The sequence below is a fragment of the Coenobita brevimanus genome, chromosome 62 (genome assembly GCF_032717465.1).
Source record: "Coenobita brevimanus isolate Jiangsu-jjx chromosome 62, ASM3271746v2, whole genome shotgun sequence".
NCBI lineage: Eukaryota > Metazoa > Arthropoda > Malacostraca > Decapoda > Coenobitidae > Coenobita > Coenobita brevimanus.
The window spans coordinates 9,757,181-9,776,869 of record NC_137015.1 but is presented as its reverse complement, the minus strand read 5'-3'; the positions used below and the strand labels follow the sequence as shown (position 1 = coordinate 9,776,869).

General features: G+C 40.2%; 1 long non-coding RNA gene across 1 annotated transcript; it reads left to right on the top strand.

Annotated features, from left to right (window-relative positions):
• The first annotated feature begins 30 nt into the window (after positions 1-30).
• On the top strand, positions 31-18,397 carry LOC145403969 (uncharacterized). The gene is made up of 3 exons (XR_013898105.1): positions 31-63; positions 16,347-16,450; positions 18,357-18,397. It is a non-coding gene; the product is annotated as an uncharacterized LOC145403969 (long non-coding RNA).
• Positions 18,398-19,689: the final 1,292 nt, after the last annotated feature.

Genomic DNA, 19,689 nt, shown 5'->3' with positions numbered 1-19,689 from the left:
TTCCCTCGGCACGTCTTCTGCTCCTGATGTTGGTGGTGCTCCTTTGCCTCACCTTTGTGTATGGTAGGTCTCTCTCTCTCTCTCTCTCTCTCTCTCTCTCTCTCGTTTCAGATAGCTTTTATTTTTGGAAGGAGACTGACTCCTCAGCACTCACTGGGGGTGAAGCTCCAAAAATATTGCATTACGGATGAAAGTCCATTGTACAACATATACTAAGATATCATGCCATACCTGCCATCTTTTCACTGTTTCTGAAAATTTTTAATTTGATGATAGGACTGGACCCCCCTAAATCTCATGGTTGGAAAATCGTATAGTGGAAGACCTTCGGAGAAACCAGTCGAACGCACCTGGGCAGTACCATTCAAATCTTTCTCCTGTTTCTAATAGTTTTTATTTTCGAGAGGGCGATGATCCCAAAAGAGTTAATGGAGGGAGGCCAGGATCCCCAAACATTAGTGTACGGATGAGAGTCCATTGTGCAACTTGTACTAAGACGCCATAGCCAAATCAGCTCTCCTTTCACAGCTCCTGAGAATTTCTTTTTTGATGAGGGGGGGAGGGGGGCTGACCCCCATAAAATCATGACTGGAATATTGTGTATTGTGGAATCCCTTCTAAGTAGCCAGAAGAACTCAGTTGACAAGTTTCATTCAGATTCATCTATTAGCATAGGAGCACACACACACACACACACACACACACACACACACACACACACACACACACACACACACACACACACACACACACACACACACACACACACACACACACACACACACACACACACACACACACACACACACACACACACACACACACACACACACACACACACACACACACACACACACACACACACACACACACACACACACACACACACACACACACACACACACACACACACACACACACACACACACACACACACACACACACACACACACACACACACACACACACACACACACACACACACACACACACACACACACACACACACACACACACACACACACACACACACACACACACACACACACACACACACACACACACACACACACACACACACACACACACACACACACACACACACACACACACACACACACACACACACACACACACACACACACACACACACACACACACACACACACACACACACACACACACACACACACACACACACACACACACACACACACACACACACACACACACACACACACACACACACACACACACACACACACACACACACACACACACACACACACACACACACACACACACACACACACACACACACACACACACACACACACACACACACACACACACACACACACACACACACACACACACACACACACACACACACACACACACACACACACACACACACACACACACACACACACACACACACACACACACAGGCTGAGTCTCACGCAACGGTGTAGGGCTTGGTACCGAATATGATACCATCTTGCTCCGCTAAATTAGTACATAATTATGATGATGATAGTAATCCATCCATCCATCATCCAATCCTACGTTGCCCCATGAGAAGCGTAGGAGCCCGGGGCTAAGCAAGTTAGTCCTCACATTTAAGATGAAAGTAACCACCCTCATTCATCTCTGAGTGGCATTACTTGAGCAATAAACCTCAACCACGCTTTGGATATAAACCTTCACGGTTCAATCCGATTGGAGCGCCGTAATCTATTATAACAGTAGCCGTGTGTCTGTATGTATTTTGGGCAGCCGAAACTACACATTTAAATCGCACCAAAACTGGCAAAAAATCGCAAAAAATTCGCTGATGTGAAAAAATTTGGTCTTATCACGATTGAAAAACTGTTACTATATTTAATGAGCGATCAAATTTTGACCAAAAAACGCCGCTCCCGGCTCCCGGTCGGTTGCCGTGACCGAGTGGTTAATATCTCGGACTTGCGTGCGGACAACATGGGTTCCATTCCAGAAGCGAGGTGAGGGCGACTTTCTTCGGTTAAGAGGCATCCTGGTGCACCAAAATTGGCATGAAAATAGCAGAAAATTCACTGATGTCGAAAAACTTGGTTCCAGCTCGATTGATGATTTTTTATTAGAGTTAAGAGCGATCAAAGTCTGGTTCGGAAAACAGATCATTCAGTACCGGGACTTTCAGAAATCGAGTCTACTCGGGCCCGAAGGGCCCTCAAGCACTTGTTACCCACTAAAACACCAGGCGCCAAAATTTGGCTATATGGTTTTAATAATAATAATAATAATAATAATAATAGCAATAATCTAATATACCATAGCACTAGCCGTGTGTGTGTGTGTGTGTGTGTGTGTGTGTGTGTGTGTGTGTGTGTGTGTGTGTGTGTGTGTGTGTATTTTGGGCAGCCGAAACTACACATTCAAATCACACCAAAAATGGCAAAAAATCGCAAAAAATTCGCTGATGTGAAAAAACTTGGTCCCATCACGATTCAAAAACTTTTACTATATCTACTGAGAGACCACATTTTGACCAAAAAACGACTCTCCCGGCTCCCACCATAGGATCTCCGTAGAATTTTTTGCCCACAGTTATAACTAAAATACCCCCCGCGGGAGCAAGTGCGAGGGGCCCAAAGGGCCCACGAGCACTTGTCAAATATACTATAGCAGTAACCGTGTGTGTGTGTGTGTGTGTGTGTGTGTGTGTGTGTGTGTGTATTTTGTGCAGCCGAAACTATGCATTCAAATCGCACCAAAATTGGCTCAAATATCGCAAAAAAATCGCTGATGTAAAGAAACTTGGTCCCATCACGATTGAAAAACTTTTACTATATTTAATGAGCGATCACATTTTGACCAAAAAACTCTGCTCCCGGAGTCCGGCATATGATCTCCGTAGATTTTTTTTGCCCAGAGGTAGAACTAAAATAAACTGTAGCAGTAGCCGTGTGTCTGTGTGTGTACTTTGGACTTGCGTTCGGACGACTTGGGTTCCATTCCCGAAGCAGCAAATAACACGATCAATTGGTTAGCTGCAAAAAATCCAAGTGACAACGTTACACTAGAACAGCACATAAATGCGAGAGCCCTCCGCAGGAGCAAGTGCGAGGGGCCCGAAGGCCCCACGAGCACTTGTAATAACTAGAATTCTAAAACTGGTGAAACAATATTCAAACAACTCCACAATCCACATGGAAATACTTTCATTATCATTGTAGACCTAATATTAGGGGACTTTGATATGACTCAGATTTTTTTACGGATTTTGACCTGTTACCCTCACATCAAGATCAAGGTCAGTCATACTATGCAGATCATGTTCACTCATGGTCTGCTACATTTCCACTGTGTTCGGTAAAAATCGGCCAAATAATTTCTTACTTAGCACTTGCAGGCATGCTGCCGCATTTTGATTTTCGTCAATATCTCAAAAAGGATTTTCTTGGATCTCTGTATTAATACTCAGGAGCACTAGTATATGACAACATACTGGAACATTTGCAAAGCAATCGATTCAGTAATTTTTGCGGCGCAGGAGAAAACATTTAAAAAATAACATAGAAGGCGCTAGTGCGACGCTAGTGCTAGGGAAAAAAAAAATGTTCCAGATGAAGTCTACAACCAAGGTACAGTACATCACTCCTGAATATTTCAAGTCTCAATCTCGAACGGTCTTGGAATGCTAGCATTCTAGATCCCCCCCCCCCGCCCCCACAAAAAAAAAAAAAAAAAAATAATAATAATAATAATCTTGATGATAATAATAATAATAATAATAATAATAATAATATCAACAAGACCTCCACAGAATGTGGATTTCTTAACAATAACCAACTTCTTATCCTATTCTTTACTTACAGGTCAGTGGCAGCGTTATGGAGGAGAGATCGGTGTGAGGATGAATGGAGCCTCGTACGGATATTTTCGCAGTGGCTGGGATGCGAAGGTGCCTGGCCTGGTAGGTTACGTGAGTTTAGGTTAGTTTAATTTAGATTAGACTTGGGTGTGTTAGATGGGGTTTGGTTTGGTTCGGCTAGGTTGGGTTGGGTTGTTGAATTATGTTGAAAAAGATTAGGATGAGTGAGACTGGGTTTGGCTTGCTTTGGTTAGGTTAGAATAGATTAGGTTGGACTAGCACGAGTAGGTTTAGCATAGTTTGCTTAGTTGTTAGATTAGATGAGTTCTGGTTTGCCTAGGCTGGGTCAGACCAGGTCTGCTTTGGTTTAGTAATGTTACGTTTGGTGATGTTTTATTACATGACGTTATGCTTGTTAATTCTTTGGGTTAGAGCCCTTTTCTTACTCTTGAGGTAGGAATGAAGAGGTTGAAGGCCCGTTAGGCCTGGTTACATTAAATTAGGTTAGGTTAGACTAGATGGGATTTATCAAAGTGTACGTGAAAATTATCAAACAATAATTATGATGACAAAATTAGACGCGACAATGATAAAAAATATTGTAAAAAATGCCCTATACTCATTTTACCTTAACCTGGCCCAGATATTCGTCCTTTTGAAGCTTTTATTTTTTATGGAGATTAAGAGAAGAAAGTGACAAATTTGAGGCTCTACATCCTTTCCATGGCAATTCTTCGTCATTAGTCTCTTAGTGTCAATCTTTTTTCACAACTCACTATTAAAGATGGAGAACTGGCACTTTTAGGCCATGTTAATGTAGAAGGAGTATTTCAGTGCTTGAGTTAGCATAATACACTTGAAAATAATATTCAAACGCGAAGTGAGACTGACCAAAGTAAAAGAAGTAACAGTCAGAATGTGAGTGGCTAAACAGCATGTGAGAATGATCACATCATATATGAGAAAGACCAGTGTATGCGTGGGAATGACCAAAGTGTACGTGAGAATTATCAAAACAAGCGTGAGTGACCAAAGTATGTAGGCCTATAAGAATGATTGTTAAATACTTGAAATCAAAATATGCGAGAAAATTTTAAAGGTAAACGCGAAAATGTTGAAAGTATTAGTGAAAATGATTGAGTATACGTGAGAATTATTATCAAAGTATACCTAAGACTGAGCAATGTATACCTGAGACTGATCAAAGTAGGCTATACTTAAGAATTATCAAACTGTACGTGACAATGATCAAAGCATGCGTGAGATGAAAGCATACGGGAGAATGACCAAAGTATGCTTTATGCGAGAATGATAAGCGCCAGAGAGTGGGTAAAAATGATACGACGCTCAAATGAATAATGAATGAAAAGCATTCGCGAGCCGAATGGTAATCGCCCGCCAGAATATGGTGTTGGCCAAGTCCAAGATTTAGGCCATATCTTGATGCCCTGAAGGTTTCATGTTGATAGCTCAGGCGATTCATGAGATATAATGATGCGAAAGGCGAGCGAGAAAAACCAGTTGACCTTTGGCAGCCATTTTGGTGGCCTTGACTTTAACTCCGAGTGTCCATTTTCGAACTCGTCCAAGACTTTGGCCATATCTTGATGCCTGAAGGTTTCATGTTGATAGCTCTAGCCGTTCATGAGATATAATGGGAACACACACACACACACACACACACACACACACAGAGGCAGGCAATAACATTATCGTTCCGCCTTCTAAAGGCGAGAGATAATATAGGTTCTATTAGAGAATTATGGAAAAAAAAAAAAACATTAACTCCTACCTCTCATCCTGGAATGCCAATCAAAGAAAACATTCCGCCTCTCTTTTTCAGGGGGTACTAATATCCACGACCTCAAACCGTCGACCTCCACCCATCAGAATTGGACCACGCCGATCACGGAGACCACACCGGCCACGGAGACCACGCCTGCCACGTAGACCACGCCTGCCACGGAGTCCGCGGCGTTACTAAGGAAGATTTTGTTCTGCCTGGGGATGAAACTTCTAGTACCGTTCCTTGTTTTAAGCGGTTTTGGAGATTTCGTAACACATTCCTTTGCGATTTATTCTGCACAGACTCCAATATCCTCATTTATGTTACTGACGCAAACTTTATGTCAGTACTAAAACAATATTATAACATGCAAAGGAATGCTGAAGTGTACCCTGCAAACTGAATCGCTAAGGAAACGGTGAAGGCTATACCACTTAGAATACGGTGCTATAGTTTTGAAAGAGTTGTTACGCCCTTTAGAGAATGCCGTTGGGGCGGAGACTACGTTCGTACGCCCGTCGGTATACCACTGGAGGAATATAGATAAAATGGATTAAGTTTACGTAATTGTGGCACAGAGAGCATCGATTTTTTTTTTTTTTTTTACTTAATTATATTCACCTTACAAAAGTCCTCTCACTGAAGCGGTTAACGAAAGCTGCGTCTAACCTATACAGTTTGAAAATTCTTCCCTAAACTGAATAAATTTCCTGATACCAACAAGGATGAAACATAACGCCATATGAACAGGGTGGGGTGAGAGGTTAAAAAAAAAAAAAAAAAAAAAAAAATCGCTCAAAATCGTACCTGACGTACTTTCTCCCTCTCTTACCTTTGTTTGCCCTCTTTCGAAATGCATGGAAACAAAAATAAGTGGAAAGCAAATTAAGATAACAGCATTTCAATAAGTAATCTTGTTTTAGTTACTTTTCCATGAACGTATAGGCCCCATTCCTTACTGACACAGAACGTGAGAAATCTTCTATCTGTCTATTATTTGTCTGTATCTATCTGTCTCTCTATCGATCTATAGTCAGACGCATAATGTCAGTCTATTTCTCTCTCTTTCTATCTATCTATAGCCAAACGCATAATCTGTCAATCTGTCTAAGTGTTTATAGCCAGTTTCTGTTGTGGAAAGCCAGATGTATATTCGTCCAGAGCAGTTCAACATGAGCTCATGCAATCAGTTTTACAGTCATACTTGCTAGCCATTTTGCAGCGTGTGAACCTTACGATAATTGTCTGATCATTTTCAGCAAAGGCATTGCTGAAAAATACTTTCAGGTGCCATTGTGCAGGGAAGCAGAGCACAGCCAGTTTCATTAGGAAGCAGACTAAAAGTCTATTGTCTTGAAAACCTGTGTTAATTTCTGGACTATAGGGATGCAAGTGGTGTGGTGCTTGTGCAGTGAAATGATTTCTGTAGTCTGAGGAATGGTAGTAGTGGTGCCAGAATGGTTCAAGAAAGTAGTTACCGGTGATGCGTGTGTGTTATTGAAAGTATGAATAAGCAAGGCCAATAACACTTAGGAATAAGTATCGTTGATGCTGGCGTGGTGAAGGGAGTGCTATGAGGGAAGGGGTATGGGTGGTGCAAGTGTGGTAAAATACTAATGACGTTAGTATGGGGCTGGTGGTGCAATATGTAGTGAAGGAATTGCGTGCATTTATTTTTCCACATGCAGTCTCATATGTATTATAGACTTCAGTGTATCTACAGGATGATTATATACTTTGTTTAATACTGTAGGGATCATATTGAAATAAAAAACACCCTACGAAATTCTCTGAGTGAACCAAAATGGCAGATAGCTTGGCCCACAGGCTTCACGAGTCATGGTTTGTGGGGGTGACGTAATGGCGTCTCATTATTTAACGTAATTCTCTGATACAGCCACATGTAGAATGATAGAGATTTTTTTTTTTGTAGGCTATACAGCCACACGTACACAAGATATAGAATTTCTATGTATATAGCCACACATACAGTACACATGACAGAGTTTCTTTGTATACAGTCACACGCACCCATGAAACAGAATTTCTTTGTATATATCCACACATAGGCTATACATGATGCATAGTTTCTTTGTATACAGCCATATATACACATGATATAGAATTTGTATACATGATATAGAATTACTTTGTTGATCGCAGCTGGGCAGATACTTTTTATGTTCCTTTATTCAAAATAATTGTGAATATTATCATTAAAACGTTGAAAGAGTTGAATCAGAAATGGAGTATTTGATATCAATGAACTGAAAGTTATTGTTATAGAACTCAGCTTTTGGAGAACAGTGTGAGTAGAATCGCTGATGAAACTCCAGTTTCTTTTTCTTTTCTTTTTTCTGTATAGTTCATTTACCAAATCTCCGCAGAGATTTTCATCCTTTTGCAGCTTGTTTCCCGTCGCTCACTGGCAGAAAAAGACACTGCTGCGTCTCTATATCCTTTCACAAGCTCTACTTCGTGATTAGCACCATATTCTAGTGGTCATTTCTTGTTATGTCTCAGTATTCAAGATGGAGAGATGGTTACTTTTACACCTATACTGTGTTAACTTCAACTTGGCTCATATATTCGTCCATTTGCAGCATACTCGTATTTCACATTGCTCAGTGGCAGAAGAAGCCAATGGTACAGCCCACCTTCCGTTCCACAGCTCTTCTTCGTGACTAGCACTATATTCTAGTGTTGTGCACTTAATATATTTTGCATTCAGGTTGGAAAGATATCAGCTTTATGCCTATTAATGTGAACAGAGTATAGTCAGAGAAAGCCGAGGCAAATTCTCTCTCTCTCTCTCTCTCTCTCTCTCTCTCTCTCTCTCTCTCTCTCTCTCTCTCTCTCTCGTTCGTGTTGTTTCCAGGTGATTTAATTTAACTTAGGAGAGGCTTCTCGAATTAGAGAGCATAAGTACAGGGTCCATTAACCCCCTACACAATACGAGCTCTCCCTCCCGATGAATACAATCATCTATATCCAGTTTACTTTAACCTGGCCTTAAATTTTCATCTATACTCATTTTACTCCAACCTGACCCAAAATTGCCATCTCTCCATCTTGAATGCTGAGTTGTAACAGTAAATTAACACTAGTATGTGATGTTAGTCGCGATGAAGTACTATGAAAAGAGTGTAGATCCATACTGTTGTCTTATTCTGGCACGGAGCTGCGTGAAATTAGCTGCTATAGGACAAAAGTCTGGGCCAAGTTAAAGTAAAAGGAGTATAGTATAATCAAGCATAGAAATACAAACAGCTGATGGGAGGTGTTCAGGAATAAGTCACTGTTCAACCCATGGGACCTGAGGGCTCATTTCCTTCCTGTGTACCATTTTCTGCATTTTTTTTTTTTTTTTTTAATTGAAGAAAGTCTAGTTTAGGTTCATTTTTTTCCCTAGTATCAGGGTAGGTTAGTTCGTTAGTCAGTTAGGTCAGGTAAGATTTGTTTTCCTAGTATCAGGGTATGTTTGTTAGTCAGGTTAATCTGTTAGGTTAGGTTAGATTAGGGTAGGTTAAGTTAGGCGAGAGTAAACAAAGAAAAAAAAATAGATTAAATGGAAAAAAAATCATCCTTGGAAAATCAGACAGCGCGTAGTGCAAAAGTTGTATATAAAACGGAAATCTGCAACCCAGAGATGTGTCTTGCAGTTGGTTCGTGTCACCTCCAGACCATTATACTAGCTCGGGATAGACGTACTGACCTAGAGAGGTTAGACGAATTATAAATACTTTCAGGATACTTGCCCCTTTACCAGCCAAGCAATTCCCACACACTTTCTCCTTGTGGGAAACTTAGTAAGATGGGTATATGTGGTAAACCCAGTGCATATCTTCATCGTTATGGTTTATCCATCTTGCCAGGTGTTCCACAAGGAGGTAACGTGTCTAAAGAATTTCGTTGCTGGTAATGGGTACCGTGTTTCCCCTCAGTGACAAACTAATTCTTAAATTTCATGATTGACTGATAGACCCTCCTTAAGTTAATAAAATCACTTACCCGGAGCAAGAATAAAAAAAAAAAAAAAAAAAAAAAAAAAAGGAAGGAAACATGCGTTAAGCGGATATACGGAATTAACCTTTAATTTTTTTCCTATATCTGTTTTTGTCTTGCCAGTCAAGGGGAGACTACCGTGAACGTGTAGTCTTAACCCCTTGGAATCCGGTGACGTCATACTTTAAAGTGTATTCTCGATACTTCCAGGCTACTCTGTTCAGTTGATAAAGGCATCTCATACTGCAAAGCTAAATGAATGCTGTATCTAACTTCTCAAGTTCTAACATTCTCCCCCCAAGTTGAAGAAACGGTATGGAGAGTGAAAGGAATGTCTAACTTCCCTGGTTCGGAAATGCTTCCCTCGAGCTGAATAAAAGGCAAAGGTAAATTAAGGGTATATCTAAGACCCGCACTTAGAAAATTCTCCCAAACTGAATAAGAGCGTCTGAAAGTAGCAAGATTACAATAAGGGACGCGTCACCGCATTCAAGGGGTTCAAAATAACTCATAATCCACGTCACATCCGGCCACACCACCACAGTGTGAGTCAGTGCGTGGAGGAGGAGGGGTAGACAGTAATTATCGGGACAAAGAGCAGGTTTTCAGAGAGTGAACGGTGGGTGGGTGTATAAGGCAGTACGGTGCGGCCTACAAGACAGTGTACAAGGCGGTATACGATCTGACACATCTCTCCATGCTGCCTGTTACTACTTGGTACGTAAAATTGCACAATTTGAAGTAGAACGGTGTGGTGTATAAGGCGTTATATGAGAGGGTGTACAAGCGGTATTTAAGAAAGTGTGATGTTATGTAAGACGGTACCGTATACAGGACAGTACAATATGATATAAAAGACAAAAGTACCCCACAGCTTTCTCCACTCTGTTCTACTGATCGTCATCATCGTCATCGCCAGCTAATGCAAGTCCGCTGCTGAACAAATGCTTCCCCCAACCTTCTCCATGAATTCCATGACTTGAGCCAATCTCTGGCAGGTGTTGCCTGCAAACTTCTCTCTATCATCTCTTTCCCTCCCGTCTGGCCTTTGTCTACTATTTTTCCAATCTCTTGGGTCCGTATCTACGAAATTACTTAAGAAATTAGTTTTGACTTCTACTTAAGTCCCATCCTGGAGTACTTTACTGAGTGGATTACTGTACTTAAGTATTACCAACGAAACCGCTTAGCGCTCTACTCGGCAAAATAAAGTACAAAATTCCTAAGTGGCGTAAGGCTGGATGAAAAGCAGTGCATAGCAAAATACTGATGAGTAAAACAATTAATTATTTCACAGTGACTGGATAATCAAGATTTTGTAATTAACATCACAAATAGGAGGTACTACAATTTTGTTGTGTGCGTCTAGCGCACACAGTGAAACTTCAAATTTTTGTTAGTATATATTTTCCCAAACTGTTTTTCTATCGCCAACCTACCGTCGTTATCCTTTGATTTGTTCCCTCTCAAGACATTTATTCGTTATTTTACACGAGTATCCAAATCTCCTGAATGAAAGTGAAAGTTATTTTATTTCTATAGGGTATAACACGAATCTCAGTTTTACATAACACGTAATATAAATTGGTTATCACGTAGCCTTGACAGGTCTGTAGTACTGTAATTTTCTCAAGATTTGGACATTTCCCTGATATTATATAAATGTGTCCTGATTTACTGGATGATTAGGATAAAGCATCATTACTTGTGGGCACAACAAGAACTTTAGGTCAAAATTCATCTAAAATCTCATGCATGACATAACAACGACAAGTAGTTGTTTCCGTCAGAATCTAGACAGTTCCCTGTGATGTATGTTTTCAAGTCGTTTCCCTGGTGTGCTACATATGTACTTTGTGTTACTGCATGCATATGATAAATATTGGATACCATGCATCACAACTAGTGCTGAATATGACAAAATTATTAATTATGAATCCCTTCACCACCTCACCTTGACGAGTCCTTTTAGTCGGTTGTTTCCCCGTCAAAACGTGGTTATGTTGAGTTAGGAACTCAGTTCCCCACTGTTTATGTTTCCAAGACGTTTCCCGGTAATTTTTTTACATATACTGTAATTTACTGCATGAATATGATAAAGAATTATCACCGTGGAGCACAGACAATTGAACTTTATGACAACGATCGCTTGCATGATCTTGGCTGGTCGTTTCGCCGTCAAAGACTTGTTAGGTGTGGTTATGAACGGTACCCGTTAAGTACACTTTCTAGCAGCTTTGCTGTTATTTCATACCTGTATTCTAATTTAATGAATGGATATGATGCAAAATTCTTACCATGGGGCACAGTTAGAGCCAAATTTTGACAAAATTCATCGATAATTGCCTGCATCACCGAGCCTCAACGAGTCACTAGTTTTCCCGGCAAAACATGGATGGTTCCGTGTACTGTACCGTATGCCTTGAAGATGTTTCCCTGTTATTTACACATGTACTCTATTGTACGGAATGATTGCGATAAATAATAGTTACCATGCGACACAGCTAGGGTTGAATATTATGATATAATTCATCCTGAATCGCTTTCACAACCTAACCTCGACGAGTCTCATAGCTGGTCTGCCCCCTTCAAAACACAGGAAGGTTAAGTACCGTTAGGATATAATCGGTTTCCCGTACTGTATGCTTACAAGAAATTTCCCGATTATTTTGTACATATGCACTAGTTGACTGAATAAATATAATGAAGACTTATCACCACTGGGCTCAGCTATAGCTGAATTTTAGGGAAAAGTATTCGTAAATCTCTTGTATCACTTCACAAAGAATATTGTTTGTCTAGTGTTAACTACTATTCTGTAATCGCCCCCCCCCCTTTTTTTTTTTTTTTGCGAAACAGCTACAATATTCGTAACCATAAAACTCAAACCCTGTCATATCTGAAACTACAGTATACTGAAAAATAAGCTATAGATGAATAATGGGAAAACGCCTTACGAAGAGATCTTTATGGGAAATTCTTTGTTTTTATAGTGGAATCATACCATAGAACGAGAGAAGAGGAGAAAAAAAAATCAAGGATTATCACTATTAAACAACTGCATTTTACCAGTGCCTAACGCAGTATTGCAGATACTTCCATTTCAGCGCTAGAGGTCTTCTAGGCTGTGTTTGTCCGATACGTAACAGCATCTCCAATTCTGTCGTTATAATATTATTTCATCATGGTCTGATTTCTACATATTAATTACTTGAAAATGTCATAAACAGACCTGTGTTGGCTTTTCTTTCCTGTTTCCACGTAATTATCGGCCTTCATAGTTTCCCTTTTTTTGTTGTTGTGCGGTTATTGTTGCATGAGTAAAATGAGATGCACTTTAAGTAATTTCATCGGGGTCACTCAAGTTTGTCGTTTGTAAAAAGGACATAAGAACGTTAAGTACTTTGGCAGTTATCATCCAAGTATTCTGTCTAGAGTTAAGCGCAACTTGTGAAAAATATCGTCTGCTAAGTATACTTAGCGGTACGAAGTATTTTTGTAGGTATGAGCCACTCACAACCGTACGTCATAGCTGTGCTTAGACATTTGTTGTACTCGTATACTTTTCGTTTCAAACAGACTGGCAATCTAATTTCTCTGATGTCTCAGTGTTTACTGAAAGCTTTCCATCTAATTGCAATGTGTCTTTTTGTTCCGCGTTCATGGTCTTTCGTCAGTTTTGGTATTTGCCCCAAGTAATTATACTCCTCGATTTATTCAAGAATTTCATCATTTGTCTTGATGACGTGCTCTGGTGTATTTGAGTTAAACATAGCTTTAAAATTACTTTGGTTCATCTTTAGGCCTACTTTGAGACTTAATTTATGCCATTTAACATTTCTTGCAATGCCTCTGCTGTTTGTAAGATAAGGACAGTGTTTGGTACACAGTTTAAAGGGTTTAAGTTTTCTACACCTATATTTACTCCTTTGTTCTCCAAGTCTAGCTTTCTGAAAATGCTTTCAAGGCATGCTGTAAATAATTTTGGTGAAACTGTATCTCCATGACGCAAGCTTTTCTCAATCTTAATTTTTTCAGGGTCTTTATATAACTTAATTGTAGTAGTTCCCTCTTTATATAATTATATTTTCTAGCAGTTTTACAATGTTTTCATTTACCGGTACTCCTTGTTCCCGCAATGAATTTATAGTTGCTGTGTGCTCCACTGAGTCGAAAGCCCTTTCATAATCGGCAAAACCTAAACACAGTGGTAGTTTTCTCAATTAGCTAATTCACTGTGTGTAAATGATCAGTACTGGAATACTAGCTTTGGAATCCTACTTGCCTGTGAGGTTGGTTTTCACTCAAATTTGTTGTTATTCTGTTCGTAAGTATTTTAGTGAAGAGTTTGTAAATAAAATGCAACAAGCTAACAGGTCGATAGTTACTAAGATCTTTTGTGTTGCCTTTCTTGTAAAGCAAAATAACTATTTCATTACACCATGTTTTGAGAATATTCTTCTTCATTCACTGAGTAAGTGGGCGAGCCTGTTTTGTACTTTTACTCCAGCATCCGACAGTAAATCTGCTGCTATTCTATCATATCCTGGGGCCTTCCCTCATTTCATACTTTTAAGAGAAATGTTGACTTCATCTGGTGTTATCTCAGGCATTTCACTTGTGTCAACCGGAAAGTTAGCTGTTGGTACTGTTGTCTTTAATGCATACAGTTCTTTGTAAAATTCTACAACTGTTTTCATTATCATCTGTTTACATATGATGACTACCATTTTTGTCTTTCAGTGGTATAATTTGTTGCTTTCCTAGTGCCTTTTTGTGTCGGACTGTGCAAAAGATTAGGTTAGGGTAGAAAGGGATAGGTTAGAAAAGATTAAGCGAGGTTAGGTTTGCTTAGGTTAGACTGGATTAGGTTTGCAGGGACAAAATTACTAGAAACGATTTGATCTAGGGTCCTGATCGAGCTAAAAGCATGGTTACATATATACATAATTCATGATACTTCTTTCTTTTGCCCTCACAGGTAACAGGATGGCCTTCAGACTTCCCTCGGTACGTCTCCTGCTGCTGCTGTTGATGGTGGTGCTCATTTGCCTCCCCACAGTGTATGGTAGGTCTCTCTCTCTCTCTCTCTCTCTCTCTCTCTCTGTCCTGCTTCTGATCGTTTTTATTTTTGGAATGAGACTGACGCCCCAACAATCACTTGGGGGTGAAGCTCCCCAAATATCGTATTACGGATGAACGTCCATTGTACAACATGTACTAAGATATCAAGCCATACCTACCATCTTTTCACCATTCTGAAAATTCAAATTAACCAGCACCAGGAGAACTCATCAGTTAGCATTAGGAGGAGTTAACACACACACACACACACACACACACACACACACACACACACACACACACACACACACACAGATTGAAACTCATCCAACGGTATAGGGCTTGGTACCGAATATCATACCATTCTGGTTCGCAAAATTGATAGTAATAATACATATGATGAGATGATAGTAATGAAATTAATAATCATGATCACAATAATAATAATAGTAGTAATAAGAAGAATGACAATAATAATAATAATAATAATTATAGTCTGTGGTCTGTGGGGACGCTCACCATTCACTCACTCGATGTATTGCTGCTGTCGGGTATCTGCCCGTTCCTTTTCTCCATCCTTCTTCCCTTCCATCCTCGTCTGTCTTCTTTCCCTCATTTTTTCCTCATCCTTCTGCCTTCGAGTGACTTTACTCTCCCTCATCTGTCTTTCCTTCCTTCATTCTTTCCTCTTCCTTCAGCCTGTAGGTGACTTTACACTGAATGACAAGCCAAATGGTTTCCTGTTCACCAGGAAACCATTTACTACACTGGGTGTTAACCATACAACCAAATTTTGGCGCCTGGTGGTTTAGTGGGTAATTATTGCACTCCAATCGGATTGATCTCAGGGATGGTTGGGGTTTATTGCTCAAGTAATGCCACTCAGAGATGAGTGAGGCTGGTCACTCTCATCTTAAATGTCAGGACGAACTGCCTAGCCCCGGACTCCTATGCTTCTCATGGGGCAATGTAGGATAATAATAATAATAATAATAATAATAATAATAATAATAATAATCCATCCATCATCCAATCCTACATTTCCCCATGAGGAGCGTAGGAGCCCGGGGCTAGGCAGTTGGTCCCGACATTTAAGATGAGAGTAACCAGCGTCACTCATCCCTGAGTGGCATTACATGATCAATCAACCCCAACCATCCCTTGGATATAAACCTTCACCGGCTCAATCCGATTGGAGCGCAATAATTACCCACTAAACAACCAGGCGCCAAAATTTGGTTATATGGTTACCATCCAGCGTAGTAAATGGTTTCCTGGTGCACAGGAAACCATTTGGCTTGTCACTCAGTGTAGAGTCACCCACAAGCTGAAGGAAGTGGAAAGAATGAAGGAAAGAAAGACAGAAGAGGGAGAGTAAAGTCACCCGTAGGCAGAAGGACAAGGAAAGAATGAAGGAAAGAAAGAAGGAAGAGAATGGAAGGAAAGGAGGATGGAGAGGAAAGGGCAGACACCCGAGAGCAACACTACATCGAGTGAGTGGATGGTGAGCGCCCCCACCTACCACAAATAATAATAATGATAATAATAATAATAATAATAATAATAATAATAATTAATAATAATAATTAATAATAATAACACTAATTTTCTTATCCTATTCTTTACTTCCAGGTCAGAGGTGGCTTGATGAAGGAGAGGACGATGGGAGGGTCAGTGTAGTGCGTCGAGCCCTGCCAATCATTGTCGGTGGCAGGAATGCGAAGGTGCCTGGCACGGTAGGTTACTTGAGGTTAGGTTAATTACCTTGCCCAGGACGGAGTCCGGCGAGGTATTGTTTTTGATCCGGTGTTTGTTTGTTTCTTTGTTTGTTTGCTAGCAACAGTAAGGAAAAATGGCGGAATGGAATTACATGAAACTTTCAGGATATGTGAGCACTGGTCCCAAGAGGAAGTGATTAAATTTTGGAGGTAATTGAGTGACCTTGAATGGCCAATATCAAGGTCATGGATTTTCAGAGAGCTATAACTTGAAACCGGTTGAAGATATATTTATCATTATCAGCATACAGAAACTCCCGTATGGGCTTTCTTTTGGCACCAAGACCTTTGAGTTTGAGTGGCCTTGAAAGGTCAAACTCAGGGTCATGGATATTCGGGGACTATAACTGGAAACTGGTTGAAGTAGAGAGATATTTACTATTATCAACATATAGGAAGTCCCACATTGATTTAATTGGTACCATGACCTTTGACTTGAAGAGACCTTGAAAGGTCAAACTCAAGGTCATGGATATTCAGGGGGCTATAACTCGAAACTGGTTGAAGATAGAGGTATTTACTATTACCAAGATATAGCTAGTCTCATATGGGCTTTCATTTGGCACCATAACCTTTGAGTGGTCGGGCGAGGTTTGTTGTGTCAGGCACCACTTGTTTAATTTAGGTTAGACTTGAGTGTGTTATATGGGATTTGGTTTGGTTTGGTTAGGTTGGGTTGGGTCTGGTAAGGTTAATGATTGTTAGAAAAGATTAGGACGAGTGAGACTGGGTTTGACTTGGTTTGGTTAGGTTAGAACAGATTAAGTTGGATTAGCACGGTTTGGTTTGGCGTAGTCTGCTTAGGGTAGGTTAGATTAGGTTAGGTCTGGTTTGCTTAGGCTGGGTTAGGTCAGGTATCCTTTGCTATGATAATGTTATGTCTTTTTATGTCTGGCAATGTTTGATTACGTTATGTTTGCTTTCGTTGGGTTAGAGTCCTTTTCTTTCCGTTGAGGTAGGAATGAGGAGGCTGCAAGTCCGTTAGGTTAGGTTAGATTGGGTTAAGTTCGGTTATATTAAGTTGGGATTTATCAAAGTGTACGTGAAATTAACAAACAGTAATTAGAATGACAAAATAACATTCGATAATGATAAAAATATTGGTAAAATGCCCTAAACTCGTTTTACCTTAACCCGGCTCAGGTTTTCGTTCTTTTGAAACTTGTTTCACGTAGGTTAAGGAAGGAAAAACACAAATCTAGGGCTCTACATCCTTTCCATGGCACTTCTTTGTGATTAGCCTCCTACTTTAGTGCTACTCTATTTTTACAACTCAACATTGAAGGTGGAGAGATGGTGATTTTAGGCCAGGTTAGGGTAGAAGCAGTATAGCAATGAGTGAGTTAGCATAATACACGTAAAAATAATTATCAAACGTGTTGTGAGACTGACCGAGGTAAACGAGAAAACTGTCAGAATACAAATTAGATTGACTAAAGAGTATGTGAGAATGATCAAGGCATACACGAGAATGACCAGTGCGTGCGAATGAGTAAAGCAGGAGAATGATCAAAGCATGCATGAGTGGCCATAGTTATAAGAATGATTTGAAAATATGTGAGATATTAGTACACGCGAGAATTACAGAAGTATATGCGGTAATACTGAAAGTATAAGTGAAAATGATCAAAGTACTGTATATCTCAGTGACGAAAAAGTATGCATTAGAATCATTGAAATTTACCTGAGAATGACCAAAGTATGCTGTATGCGAGAATGATCAAACGTCAGAAAATAGGAAAAAATGATACAACTCTCACATGAATAATTAACCTATATTACGTGAGAATGATGAAAGTTATCAACTGCCTCTTTCAGAAATGCCATTAAAAAAAAACGTCTCACTCCCGCCTTTCTTTTACAGGGGGCACTAATATCCAAGCCCTCAAACCGTCGACGTCGACCTCCACGCATCAGATTTGGACGCCGGCCAGGGAAACGGCGACGTGGCTAAGGAAGATTTGTGCTGCTCGGGGGTGAAGCTTCTAGCGCCGATCCATGTTTTAAGTGGTTTTGGAGATTTCGTATTGCATTCCTTTTGCTGCACACACTCCAGTTTCCTGATAATTGTTATTGATGCAGACTTTATGTCAGTACCTAAACAGTATTTTAACATGCAACGGAATGTTAAGGCGTGTCATACATACTGAATCGCCAAGGAAATGTTGCTAAGAGACTCCAATACTACCTAGAATACGGTGCTGTAGCTTCAAGGCAGTTGTTCCGCCCCCTAGAGAGTGCCTTTCGGAGTACGAGGGCGGAGACTACGTTCGCACCCCTGTTGGTGTACCAATGGAATAATATAAACAACGGGGATTAAACTTACGTATTAATGAAATTGTAGCATAGAGAGGAGCATTTTCTTTTCTTTTCTTTTTCCTTTAATTACGGTATATACGGTATACTGCATTTACCTTACAAAAGTCCTCTCTCACTAAAGGGGTTAAAGAAACCACATCTTTCCTTTTTTTTTTTTTTTTCAATAACGGAACAGAGGAAGGAAAAACAAATTGAAAAATAAAAATTCATGCACCAGATTACTGGTAACAGTTAGACTTGAACAGCTGTAGGTTGAAGTTTGGAGGGGAACAACTCTGGGGAAGCGAGTTCCAGAGAGATGCAGTTTGGGGAATGAAAGAATTCTGATAGGCAGAAGTTCTGCAGTATGGCTGAGTGACATTCCAGTCATGAGCACTGCCAGATGCCCGTATAGCACGATGGAAGGCATGGAGAGGTGGCACAATGGACGCAACTTCGTCTGAGCATTTGCTATGAAAATATCTGTAAAATAACGCAAGGGAGGCAACATTCTTTCTTACTTGTAAAGGAGGTAGTTTATTAGTAATAGCAGGGTTATTAATAATTCTAACAGCTATGTTCTTTTGTCTAGTTGTTTTAATGCAACTTCACATCCATTCCACAAGGGTGAGCAGTATTCAAGCTGAAAGCGCACTTGACTCTTATAAATTATAGCTAACTGCTCGTCCGTGAAGAAGTTACGGACTCTGTACAATAATCCAAGTTTCTTCGAGGCGGTTTTAGTAAGTGATCCGACATGACAGGTCCAGCTGAGAGTATTGTTAAGCGATACACTTAATTGTCTGATACCAGCAATCATGAAATATAATGTCACATGAACGGGGGAGGGGGGGGGGATGGACAAAATAGAATACAAAATCGCTCAAAATTATACCTTT